This window comes from Chiloscyllium plagiosum, chromosome 1 (genome assembly GCF_004010195.1).
Source record: "Chiloscyllium plagiosum isolate BGI_BamShark_2017 chromosome 1, ASM401019v2, whole genome shotgun sequence".
Taxonomy (NCBI): domain Eukaryota; kingdom Metazoa; phylum Chordata; class Chondrichthyes; order Orectolobiformes; family Hemiscylliidae; genus Chiloscyllium; species Chiloscyllium plagiosum.
In genome coordinates, this window is record NC_057710.1 from 150,022,151 (window position 1) to 150,035,813 (window position 13,663).

Below are 13,663 nucleotides of genomic sequence, written 5' to 3' on the forward strand. Positions count from 1 at the left end.
CACACACACACTCATGCACAAGCTCTCTATCATATGCTCATACAGACACACCCACATGAGGACCCTCTCACTGATTCATAGCCCTTTACACTCACACTCATACACATACCACACTCTCTCACAGACATTCATACCCCTCCACACACACACACCCATATGCACACACATACATATAGGTTTGTGGGGTGAACTTACACTTGCAGAATTATATTGTATTTTGTTCAAAAACTGCATGAATCCATGTAAGATTCTGGAAATCCCTTTTTGAGAAATAGAACCAGTCTTAACATTGGGGCACACAGCCTCATGCAGGGCACCTCACACCTTCAATGCATTATCTGAGCCGACATGGCCCCTATTGTTGAGGTTCAACTAAGAATGTAACTTTTAAAAAAGTTCTGGGATTTATATATGAAAGAACTGAAACCAACGTGTCCATTCTAAAAGATGAGAGACTTAACAAACACTCCAGGTCTTTTTCAATATATAATTTCAGTTGCATCACACTGTAAACTTTTACTATAAATTCTGTATCTTATGATCTTATACGCCACAGCTATCTGATGAAGGAGCAGCACTCCGAAAGCTAGTGCTCCAAATAAATCTGCTGGAGTATAACCTGGTGTTGTGTGATTTTTTTTATCTTTGTACACCCCAGTCCAACACCGGCTCCTCCAAATCATGACACCTCAAAGAATGCTTAAAGAGAAGAAGCCTGTGGGCAAAAGTACTTCTGACAAAAGCATTCTCAGTGTCAATATCATTATCGAAAGGATGTATCTCAAATGTCTCACTAGTTACGTTTGTTAATTAAATCCTACTTGTAAAGGTGAACCTTTAACTGAAAATTAAATTAAATTAAATTTAATTGAAATTGAGCAGACCGGCAATTGTCAAAGTGAAAGGAAAACAAAGAACAACACAGTTTTGGTTCTTGCAATACAGCGGGAGCTGGAATTGATATCTCAGACCAGCCTCAGCCATGTTTTTCAATATAAAGTAATATTTTTAATTTTTTTTTGTTCATTCTCTCTAAATTTAGATAGTACTGGAAACAATTGAGATTATCCCAACAAACATACTTGACTTCATTATCATAGTATAAATTCACTGTCTCATTCTGCAAATGGGACAGCCCGGTAGGGCGCTGGAATTCAAGGCACTCATCTCAAAAAAAGTCACAGCTTTTTACATGTTTGCTTCAGTCATTCATTTCAATGATAGGACATTGTAAATCATATGACCATGATTTTCTCTGATGCAATGCCTAAAAGTTTTGCTTCTCATTGGGAATGCCATTCATGTAGAATCATTCCTTTTTTATATATTTCTAAATTTGCCCTATGATATTATGAGATCCTACAGGATTTCTACATGAGTGTTACTAAAGCATTTAGAATGCAGTGAACTGAATTTGGAGGGAATTCGGATTTTTAGGAAAGGACAAATAAAGAGGAAAGGGGGGCGAAGTGGTATTGCTGGTTAAGTGGTATTGCCTGAATGAGGGCAAGAACATGGGCAAGCTGAGCTAAGTGAAGTGAACTAACAAATTAAATTAGTGGATAAATAAATAGAACACACTGCCAGGCATGTAAGGGGGTATTTCAGATTACTCCGAATAAGTATATTCCTACTTCAAAGAGAGATTTCAGAGGTCAGACTCACCATCTGTGGTTAACTAAAGAACTTAGGGAAATATCAAACTTAAGGAATAAGCATATAAAAAATGGCAGAGAATGACTAAAAGGTTAATTAGGAGGCCAAAATTAGATTATGAGAGGAAACTGGCGAGGAATGCAAAATGGATGGCAAGAATTTCAATAGGAAGTGAGTAAGTAAAATAGTTATTGATCCTCCAAAAAGTTAGAATGCGGGAAGTGGGTAAGTTGTAGATAATAAAGAAATAATGGAATGAACAAATACCTTGCCTCTGTCTTCACCGTAGTGGATGCAAAAAGCATTTCACTTAACTCTTGATCAGGAGGTGGAAGGAAATTTGCAAAATTACATCATGAGGGAAGTGTTACGAGACAAAAAAAACCTGCACATGCTGGAATCCAAGATAGGCAAGCAGGAGGCTGGAAGAACACAGTAAGCCAGGCAGCATCAGAAGGTGGAGAAGTCAACGTTTCAGGTGTAACACTTCTTCAGGACTGGGGGTGGGTATAAGGGGAGCTGCAGATAAAGGGGGTGGTGGGACAGGGTGGTGAAGTGGCGATACTGGAGGACAGGTAGAAGGTACAACCTGATTGGTCAATGGGAGGAATGAATCTGGTTGGTGGCTGGGGAGAGTGGGAGGGGGCGGGGCTGGGCAGGGATTTGGGAGAAGGGAAGGGGGGTTATTTGAAATTGGAGAGCTCAATGTTGAGTCCTTCGGGTTGAGGTCTAGCCAGGCAGAAGATGACGTGTTGTTTGCAGTTTGCAGTTTGATTTGTTGCGGTAATGGCAGAGACCAAGGATGGTCGTGTCGAAAAAGGAGTGAGAAGGTAAATTAATATGGATGATGACTGGGAGGTCGGGTCGGCCCCTGCAAACCCAGCTGCGATACTCGTTGAACCATTCCCTAAGTTTACGTTTGGTCTCCTCGATGTAGAAAAGACCACATCAGGTGCACCTGATGCAGTAAACTAGGTTGGAAGAGAGGCAGGTGAACCTCTGTCTGACCTGGAAGGACTGTTTGTGGCCCTGGATGGAGGTAAGGGGTGTGGTGTACCAGCAGGTTTTGCATCTTTTCTGGTTGCAGGGGAATGTACCTGTGGGTTCGGGGGAGGTTGTTGGTGGGGAGAATGACACAAACCAAGGACTGTCAAAGGAAATGGTCATTGCGGAAGGCAGAGAGGGGTGGGGAGAGGAAAATTGGGTTAATAAGTCTCCTGGTATAAATGGACTTCATCCTAAGGTCATTAAATAAGTTACTCATGAAATGTTGACGTTAATTTTCCAGAATTCCCTAGATTCAGGAAAGATTCCACCAGACTAAAGTATCAAGAATAACTCCTCTATTCAGGAAGGGAGGGAGGCAGAAAACAAGAAACAAAAGGCCGGACAGCCTGACATCTTTAGTGGAGAAGATGTTAGAATTAATCATTAGAGAGTATAGCTATACACTCAGAAAACTCAAGGTAACCAGGAAGAGTCAGTTGGTTTCACTGTGGGAAACTACATTTAACCAATTTATTGGAGTTTGTTGATGGAGTAACAGATGCTATGGATAAAGCCTGCACACTTAGTATACTTGGATTTCCATAAGGTATTTGATAAGATGCCATACCAAACATTACAGCAGGAAATAGAGTATGCATTAAGGGTCTTTGTCTGATTTGCAGTATTTGACAAGTGGAGTCCTACAGGTGTCTGTGCTGTGATCTCAACTTTTTATAATTTACTTCAATGACTTAGATGAGAGAAGCAAAGGCATTGTATTTCAATTTACAGGCCACAGCAAGACAGGTCAGAAAGTATGCTGTAAAGAAGACATAAAGAAGTTGCAGATGAATTTAGACGAGTTGAGTATATGGGCTTAAATGTGGCAGATGGAGCAAAATGTGGTAAAATGTGAAGTTCTTCACTTAGGAGGGACAATTAAAAAAGTATTACTTAAATGGAAAATGAATACATAATTCTAATGTGCAGAGGAATTTAGGTATTCTGGTACATGAATCAAAAAGAGTTAGCACAAAAGTACAGCATGTAAGCAAGAAGGCTAATGGGATGCTATCCTTTATTTCCAGAGGAGCTGGATATTAAAGTAAGAATGCAATGTTAAGGTTGCACAGGGTATTAGTGAGTCCACACCTGGAATACTAAATGCAGTTTCTCAGTCTCCTCATTTAAAGAAGGATGCATTTGATATAGTTCAGTAAATGCCGACTAGATTGAAACTGGAATGAATAGGTTATTCAGGGTATGATTATTTTCACTGTTAAAAATCACACAACACCAGGTTATAGTCCAACAGGTTTATTTGGAAGCACTAGCTTTCGGAGCGCTGCTCCTTCATCAGGTGGTTGTGGAGTACATGATTGTAAGCTAGAATTTATAGCAAAAGTTTACAGTGTGATGTAACTGAAATTATACATTGAAAATATCTTGATTGTTTGTTAAGTCTCTCATCTGTTAGAATGACCATTTTAGTTTCACAAAATCGCAAAACCTTTTTTAAAAGTTATATTTTCAAGTGAACTTTAACAATTAGTGTCAGCCCAGATAATGTATTGTAGATGTGAGCACCTCTTGTGTTCTGCTGTCTGTGCCATAATGTTTAGACTGATTCCAATCTAAAAATGAATTAACAGAATCTTAGATGGATTCATGCAGTTTTTGAGCAATGTATAATGTAACTCTGCAAGTACAAATTCACTGCACAAACTTATATGTGTATGTGCGCGTGTGTATGTGTATGTACGAGTGTCTGAGTTGTGTATGTGTCTGAGGGAGTGTATATGTGTGTATAAAGGAGTATAAGTCTGTGAGATGGTGCATGTGAGAGTGTGTATGTGTATGTACGAGTGTCTCTGTGTGTGTGCGCGCGTCTGTGTAGGAGTGTCTGTGTGTGTGCGTGCGTGTAGGAGTGTCTGTATGTGTGTATAGTGCAAAGGGGTGACCTGTAGTGTGACATGAACCCAAGGTCCTGGTTGAGGCCATCCCCATGGGTACTGAACTTAGCTATCAGCCTCTGCTCAGCCACTTTTCACTGCTGCCTGTCCTGAAGTCACTTATTTTCACTGTAATGTAGAAAGGTGAGGGGTGACTTGGTTCAAGTATTTAACAATTAGAATGGTCTTTACAAGGTAGAGCTAAAAAAAAAGTTTTGTCTTGAGGGTCAGTTCAGAACTAAAATGTACTATTTTAAAATTAGGGACAATCCTTTTAGGATAGAGATGAAATATTTTGAGAAGATTTGTAGCTCAGCCAGCAAGCCTACATCCAGAGATGAAACATATTTTTCTCTCAGTGTCGTGTGACTTTGGGACACTTCCCCAGAAGATAGTGGAGATGAATATTTGAATATTTATAGGACAGAAGTGAATAGATTCTTGTTAAGTAGGGGAATCAAGAGCTGTCAGGTGTAGATTGGAATGTGGAATTCCTATTATCTTGTTTAATGACAGAGTAGTGTGGGATATAGGTGAATTAATGTTATTTCTGCAATTATAAGTTCTGATACAGAGTAAATGAATTCACATTAGTTTGGGATTGTTTCGGCCGAGAGCTGACTTAGCAAGAATGAGGAAAATATAATCCGTTACAAAATGGTATGTTAGCATGAGACGTGATTACAAAACAATGGTAGAAATATAGGCACTAGATAAAATGCTGTGAAGAGAGGCCTGTATAAACAGTAGGTTTCCCACTTGTATGGGGACACAGGAACAAACCCTAATTAAAGAGGTCATAAAGGTCAGAGTGACCTCCGGAGAGGAATAAATGCTGATAAAGTAAGATATGCCTAGCGGTGACCTGCAGTGGGATGACGTCAAACAACCTTATGGGGGCCAGAGATAGGCACTTGTCACGGACAAGGCCGGATAAACAGAAGTTGTGGGATCAGTCTTAAGGAAATGAGTGACGTAAGCGGAGGAGGGGGCAAACAATGAATTAAGAAAAAATATGGGGATTCAAACTGTATAAATTTCGAGAGTTTGTTGGATTTGGTGTGCATTTGTCATTGCCTTACCTGGCATTAGATATTGCACCCACTTGCAAGTGTACAAATAAACGGCACTACTGTTTCAGATTTTTGGTCTCGGACTGAAATTATTGAAGTGAGTGAGCTTTTGTTTCTCACAGTAGGCTTGGGGGCTGAGTGGTCTACTTCTACTCCAGGTTAATATGTTTGCTAGAGTCAAACCTACAGTTAATGAGGTGGAACAAATACTTATGGCACTTGCAAGATGGGGAGAAAGTATGCATCATAAAGAGCTCCTGAAGGTTTTGTTTCTTGTGAGCACTGACCAGAGTGAGAAAAACCTTTCTGTTAATAAACGTTGCTAGTTGATCCCAGCAAACTTTCAGAGCCACATGTGTACAGTCAATTATGCCTGTTACCTGTGGAAAACCTGTAATGGAGACAACACCTGCAGCTCTGGCTGCCTGGCTCTTGAGGTCAGTAGTGAATTTTACAAAATCATTTGCTCTTCTGACCAGAACATCTGCACACCTCTAATGATTTAATGTGTGGCAGAGTGGGATATTTCACACATGTCTCCAGGCTAACAGCCACAGCTGAAAAAGTTAAATGCTGTGCAATCCTCCAACATTTCAGCGCTGGATTGCCTTTGCAGACACAGGCAGCATACATAACTGATAGCATCCTGAGACATCCCAAGCACCTTCCTGGTGTTGCATACATTAGCTGGTATTGTTAAGTGCCAGTGCTTTGTCAATGTGTTGGCCACTGGTTGCCAGCATCCTACGTTACTTCAACCTCTGCAGCCTTTCTCTATTGATGTTCTGGTGACTGCTGTGCATAACTCTGAGCCACCCTCTGTCAGTTCCTTTGAAGCCCCAATCTGCAGCTAAATATGTGCCAAGGAGTTATCAGAATTGCGAGCATAGCTGTGTTGACCTGACTGATTATCATGTCTCCCTGAGGTTATCTATAAAGAAATTGCATTGAACAACCTGATCAGCATTTTTGTTGAGGTCTTTCCTCATATCCTAAGCATTTCTGTTCCATGGAAAGCCCCAACCCACTGTGATCCATATCATTTTAGGCTGGGACGTTTTTCTCTGGAGCATAGGAGATTGAGAGGTGACTTTAAAGAAGGTTATAAAATAATGTGGGGGATAGATAAAGTTAATAGTAGTCGTCTTTTCCCTAGGCTGAGGGATTTAAAGGCTAGGCGGCATATTTTTGATGTGAGAGGAGAGATTTAAAAAAGACATGGAGCAAATCTTTTACACAGATTGTAGTTTGGGTGTGGAATGAACTTCCTGAGGAAGTGATGCATATGGGCACAATTACAACATTTAAAAGACATTTGGATAAGTACATGAATAGGAAAGTTTGGAGGGATATGGGCCAGGAATAGGCAGGTGGTCTAGTTTAGTTTGTGATTATGGTTAGCATGGATTGGTTGGATCAAAGAGTCTGTTTCCATTCTGTATGACTCTATAACGTAGCTATGGAGAGTGGAGACGTGACCCTGAAGTTGAAAGCCAGAACAGGTAGAGTCCCTTAATCATACTGATCTTTCCATCATTTGCTCGATCCTCAAGTCCAACACCCCTGCCTTGCTGTCAGATAAATTGTTTCCAAACCTTTGACAGCTGTGATGACTTATCTGTGAATCTTGAACATGTCCCCAGTACAGTGGTACATGACTCACCTTGTAAATCCCAATCTGCCATTAAGCATCTTTAGCATCATCTACATCATTTTTGAGGTTCCTGCAGTTATGCTCAAAGTCTAAGGCCTTCTGGAATAATCTATGGCACAATTTTGGCAGAATTATGTGATAAGTCCAGCACAGCCTATCTTGATGCATTTTGCTGCATCCACTGATTGGCGACGTACGTTTCTCCACAGGCAGTGACAAATTGCCAGTTAAGCGGAATTATTGTTTGTTAAAATGTCATTAATACCACAACTTGCATCATTAATATTCAGATTCCTATCTTACCAAACGTGTTGAACAAAGTGATGCCAAGAATTCTCCACATGGAAGTGAGAGTGGATATCTTGTGACTTCAGCTCACTGCATGCTCCAAAGGATTTCCATGTTGGGCACCAATAACACAGGACACATTCCATGGCCATCCATGGCACTGACCATGACCAACCCATATCGACAAGAGATTGGCATCTTATAAGTGAAAGAACATAAGAACCCCCATGATATATCTCCAGTAGACTTACAGGATGCTTCAGCACTTCAATGCAGCATGGCAGGGCAGATTGGCAACTATCATTGTAATGTAGTTGCAAGAACACTGCACTCAGAGATAGGTACTCAGATCATTGACTGGACCATACTGTTTTTCTAGGCTATTCACTTGTTGTAGTGTTCACTCACTCTGAGCCTACCTGGATGCTTATAGCATCACAGGCTTGCATTGCATTGTCTTCCCTTCTTCAGCTTTGATGCCTCAGGGAGAGACTTCAGGCTCATATTACTTCTGTCTTGCCGTCATTACTAATCCTGGGGCTTGGACACAGTCAGACAGCCACTCAAACTGGTCTGAATCAGGATGCTTTCAGCATAAGGATAAGGAGCTGAATATTAGGCAACACACTTCACATCTTGACTCTTTTTGCCATGTTGTGGTTGCTTCCTTCCTGTAATGAGAGAAAAGCAAGTTTTACTGAAGCTAAAAATGGCTGGCACTCAAAAGTGTTATTTCTGATGCAGGCAGGGAAATGTCCTGTGTGAGTAGGTAGGTAGCATGGTTAGTGCAATCAGGGTTTGGGGTGAATGACAGCGAGTGGGGAAGATGTTGCAAGCAATAATAAGAGTGCAGAGAATGAGCCTTGATGGAAGGTGGGCTCATTAGCAAGAAAGAGTAAATGCGAGGTAGCTGAGACAAGATTGTGAAACTTATGCTGGTGGAGTGAGGAAGTTCATTGACTTCCCTCCTACAGTGTTCTGCATTCCCCCCAGATAGCTGAGATTGCAACATCCAGGTTAGCAACATTGGACCAGGCTGGCTTAATCTGGTGTCATGGCCTTCACTGCTGGTATTCCAGATCTCACATTTGCACAATGCTCCCCAGCAGGACCTCCAGATCTCCCCCGCAAAGTAGGGTGTCGACTTTCCTTTTCAGCCATTCCTGGGGCAAATGTCAGGAACTATGCAGAGAAGCTCCAGACTTACAGTGCTTGTCTGGGTCCATAAAAGGCGATTAAAGATGGCATATGTGCAAGGGATGCCGGGCTTTTGGCAGATATCTTTTGAATGGTGCTTTGTTCTGGGAATGGTGCATGGTAAGGTATGGCTAGGATCGGTTGAGAAAGACACAAGAAAGGTGGGGTAAGTAGTTGAAGAAGTGAGTTTGGTATGGTAAGGTAAGGCAAGAAAATTAGTTAGGCATTGTGGTGAAAAACACAGGAATATAGCTATTCAGTCCCTTGGGCTTGTTCCTCCTTCAATGAGATCATGGCTGATCTGTGTTCTAATTGCATTTACCTGTCTTTAGCCCATATCCCTTAATACTGTTGTTTAACAAACATTTATCTCAGATTTAAATTTAATAGCTGATACTGCAAGAGAGTTCCAAACATCTTCAGCCCTTGTGTGTAGAAGTGCTTTCTAACATTGCTCCTGAATAATCCTGCCCTCATTCTCATACTATGCACCCTATTTCTAGAATCCCCAATCCGAGGAAATAGTTTATCTTTATCTACCCTGTCTTTTCTTGTTAATATCTTGAAAACTTCAGTCAGATCACCCCTTTACCTTCTAAATTCGAGAGGAAACAAGCCTACTTTGTACATAAATCCTCTCCCTGAAATTAAACCCTGAAATCCTGTTGTCATTCTTGTAAATCTACATTACACTCCCTTCAAGGCCAATATATCTTTTTAAGGTGTGGTGCCCAGATGGGCTCACAATACTGCAAGTGTGGTCAAACAAAAGTTTTATATACTGCAACATTTCTTCTGTACTCCAGTCCTCTGGATATAAAGGCCAGCATTCCACTAGCTTTCTTGATTATTTCCTGCACCTGTTCATGACACTTTCAAGTTTCTTTGGCATCCATTGCATTTAACTTCAAACTATCTAAAATTTCTTGGTACAAAATGGACAACCTCATACTTGCTTACATTGAAATTCATTGGCCACAATTAATATTCCTTTGTAATTTTATGCCTGCATCTGCATTGTCTACAATATTCCCTAACTTTGTGTCATCACCAAATTTAGATATATGACATTAATAAATAAAGTAATTGAAACCCTAACACAGATCATTTTTGGGAGACCACTAGTCACAACCTGCCAATTTGAGTACCTATCTATTATCCCTACTTTCTATCACCTGTCACTCAACTAATTTCCTCACATCAGCCACATTAGTGGGTCCTCAGTTTAGTGGGCTTCTACCTTTAGTTAATTGTCTCTTATGTGTGATTTTATCAAATGCTTTCTGAAAGTACACATAAACAACAACTGTCTCACATACTGATCACTTAATCTGAACTATCAACACATTTTCTCCTCAACACTCTACATCCCACCACCACCCCACAACTATAGCACAAATGCTATCTCCTTCACACTTCTCTTCAGCTCTGATGAAGTCATCTAAACTCAAAGCATTAGCTTGCTCTCTCCTTATGGATGCTGCCTGATTCACTGTGATCTCACGCATTTGTTTTCAGTACAGATTTCAGCATCTGTAGTAATATGCTCCTATCTCTGTCCACTACCCTTGTCACCTCTTCAAAAAAAAATCAATAAAGTTTGTTAGGTATAACCTACTTGCCATGAATCCATGTTTGCTGTCCCTGATTGACTGAAAAATTTTCAAGGTATTCAGTTACCTCAACTTTGATTATAGACCCTAACAATTTTCCCACCACAGATCTTAGGCTAACTGGTTTGTAATTTCCTGGTTTTCATTTTTTGCTCTTCTTAAAAAGCAGAATGATATGTGCAATTTTCCAATCCAGGGATGACACCCGTATCTAGGAAACTATAAAACATTATAACTAGGGCGACTACAATTTCTTCCGCTACTTGGGGGTGGGCACAGTGGCTCAGTGGTTAGCATTGCTGCCCACATCAAGACCCAGGTTTGATTCCAGCCTTCGGTGACTGCAAACACCACACAATCTCCTCATATCTGCGTGGGTTTCCTCTGAGCTCTCTGGTTTCCTCCCACAGTCCAAAGATAAAAGCCCTGCACTTGAAAAAGGCCATTCAGCCCACTGAGTCTGCACCAACCCTCCGAAGAACATGCCACCCAGATGCAGTTCCCCTACCTTATTCATTGTAACCCCGCATTTACTATGTCTAATTTATCTAACCTGTACATCCTTGTAAAATATGGGACAATTTTGTATGGCCAATCGACTGTGCAGGTTGGGTGGATTTGATACATTAAATTGCTCTGCATTCTCCAGGGATGTGCACATTAGGTGGATTAGCCATGATAAACATGGAGTTACAGAGATAGGATGCTCTTCAGATGGTCGGTGCAGACTCAATGGGCTGAATGACCTCTTTCTGAAGTGTCGAGATTCCATGAGGCTATGATTCTACTTCCTTTAACACCCTTGAATGGGAACTGTCAGGTTCCAGGGATTCATGACTCACTAATTCCTCATTACTAATATTTTACTTATGTTAAAAGGAGAATATTCAGTCCCTGTTACCAATCTACTATTAATTTCCTCGGGATTTCCAGCAGGCTATCTTCCTTTTCTATTGGAAACACGTAGGAAAGTAATTATTTAACATGTCTGCTATTTCCCAATTGGCAATGACAGAATCCCCACTTTCTGTCTTTAGTGGGCCAACATTGCTCCTGACCACGTGCTTTCCCTTTATGGAACTATAACATTTCTTTTTATTGATTTTCATGTCAAGTTTGTTTTCATAATCCCTTTTAGTAGCTCTTATAAGCTACTTTTTGGCTTTTCGTTGATATTTGGATCTTTCCCATTCAGCATGATCTGTCCTTTTTCTGTATTTTTTTAAACCCTTTTAGTTTCATGCTGTCTCTTAGCTCTTTATTCGCTCTTGGCTGTTCCAAGGTCCATGGATAAAACCTGATAAAACGCACGCTGAGCCAAAATATGTAAAATTCAGTTCAATTTAACCTTGGCCTCTTTTTGTTTTTTTAAAAAATAAAGTATAATGAATTGGATTAGTTTTGGGGGAATTCTCATGGATACTGATCCACAAATAAAACAAATAAGAATGAATAGATAAACTCATTAAGTATTAGGAATGGGACAGTTCGCTTTGGTATGGTGAGTGATGAGATTGAAGTAGCAGCACATCACTGAGGCAGACTAGAAGAAAACAGGATAGAGGACTGAGTGTGTTTGCACTTAAAATAACTTATTCTGAGTGATATATTTTATTCTTTTGCCAGGAAAAGCAGAATCAAAACCAAAAAAGGAAAAGCATCACAGTATGAAATAAAGTAATTGTATTTATTACAAAGGAGCAAAGGAGTTCTGGGAAGGTGAGTCTAGCTGTTTAAAACGCTTACTTCAGGTGTCGTGGCCTCCATTTGCCGAGAGGTGCGAGGGAGGAGCAAAGGACTCCTGGGAAGGTTTTAAGTGGGTGAGATCTGAAGGAGTAGGGTGAGCAGCTAGAAATCGTGGTACATATTGGCACCAATGATATAGCCAGGAAAAGGATTGAGGATCTGAAAAGTGACTACAGAGAGCTAGGTTGGAAGCTGAAGAGCAGGACGAGTAGAGTAGTGATCTCAGGTTTGCTACCGGTGCCACGAGATAGTGAGATGAGGAACAGTCAGCAAATGCAGCTTAACGGGTGGCTGCGAAGCTGGTGCAGGAGGGAGGGCTTCAGATACCTCGATCATTGGGATACCTTTCGAGGAAGGTGGGACCTGTACATGAAGGATGGGTTGCACCTGAACTGGAGGGGCACAAATGTCCTGGGTGGGAGATTTGCTTGTGTGATTCAGGAGGATTTAAACTAGTTTGGCAGGGGGTGTGGGAATCAGAGCCACATGTCTAAGAGGGGGTCAGTTGCAGACGGGTCATTGACAGGATTTATCGAATCTATCAGGAAGGTTTCTCATGCGATGAAACAAAGGGATCCGTTAAAGTGTGTCTGCTTTAATGCAAGGAGTGTCCGAAATAAGAGTGATGAACTTAGAGCATGGATCAGTACTTGGGGCTACGATGTTGTGGCCATAACGGAAATCTGGGTTTCACAGGGGCAGTAATGGTTGCTTGAAGTTTCAGGGTTTAGAACGTTTAAAATAACAGGGAGGGTGGAAAAAGAGGAGGGGGTGTAGCATTGCTAATCAGAGAGTGCATCACAGCTACAGAAACAAAGGTTGTTGAGGAAGGTTTGTCTACTGAGTCAGTATGGGTGGAACTTAGGAACAGCAAGGGAACAGCCACTGCATTGGGGGTTTTCTACAGGCCACCTAATAGCAGTAGAGAGATTGAAGATCTTGTAGGTGGGCAGATTCTGGAAAAATGCAAAAGTAGCAGGGTTTGATGTTTATGGGGCAGGTCATGCCTCACAAATCTTATTGAGTTCTTTGAGGCTGTGTCAAGACAGGTCGACGATGTTTAAGCAGTGGATGTGGTGTATATGGACTTCAGCAAGGCATTTGATAAGGTTCCCCGTGTTAGGCTCATTCATAAAGTCAGGAAGTATGGGATACAGGGAGATTTGGCTATCTGGATTCAGAGTTGCTGGCTGACAGAAGGCAGAGAGTGGTTGTAGATGGAAAGTATTCTGCCTGGAGGACAGTGTTGAGTGGGGTCCCGCAGGGCTCTGTTCTTGGGCCTCTGCTCTTGTAGTTTTTATAAATGACTTGGATGAGGAGGTTGAAGGGTGGGTTAGTAAATTTGCAGATGACACAAAGGTTGGAGGTGACGTCGATAGAAAAGAGGGCTATTGCAGGCTGCAGCACGACATTGACAGGATGCAGAGCTGGGCTGAGAAATGGCAGATGGAGTTTAACCTGGATAAATGTGAAGTGATGCATTTTGGAAGGTTGAAC

At 41.2% G+C, this 13,663-nt stretch overlaps 1 protein-coding gene across 1 annotated transcript in view; it reads right to left on the reverse strand.

The window, feature by feature from the left end:
* The window catches only part of ttc29 (tetratricopeptide repeat domain 29), a 490,243-nt gene that overhangs the window by 193,935 nt on the left and 282,645 nt on the right, over positions 1-13,663 (reverse strand). The gene's annotated exons all lie outside the window — the stretch shown is intronic.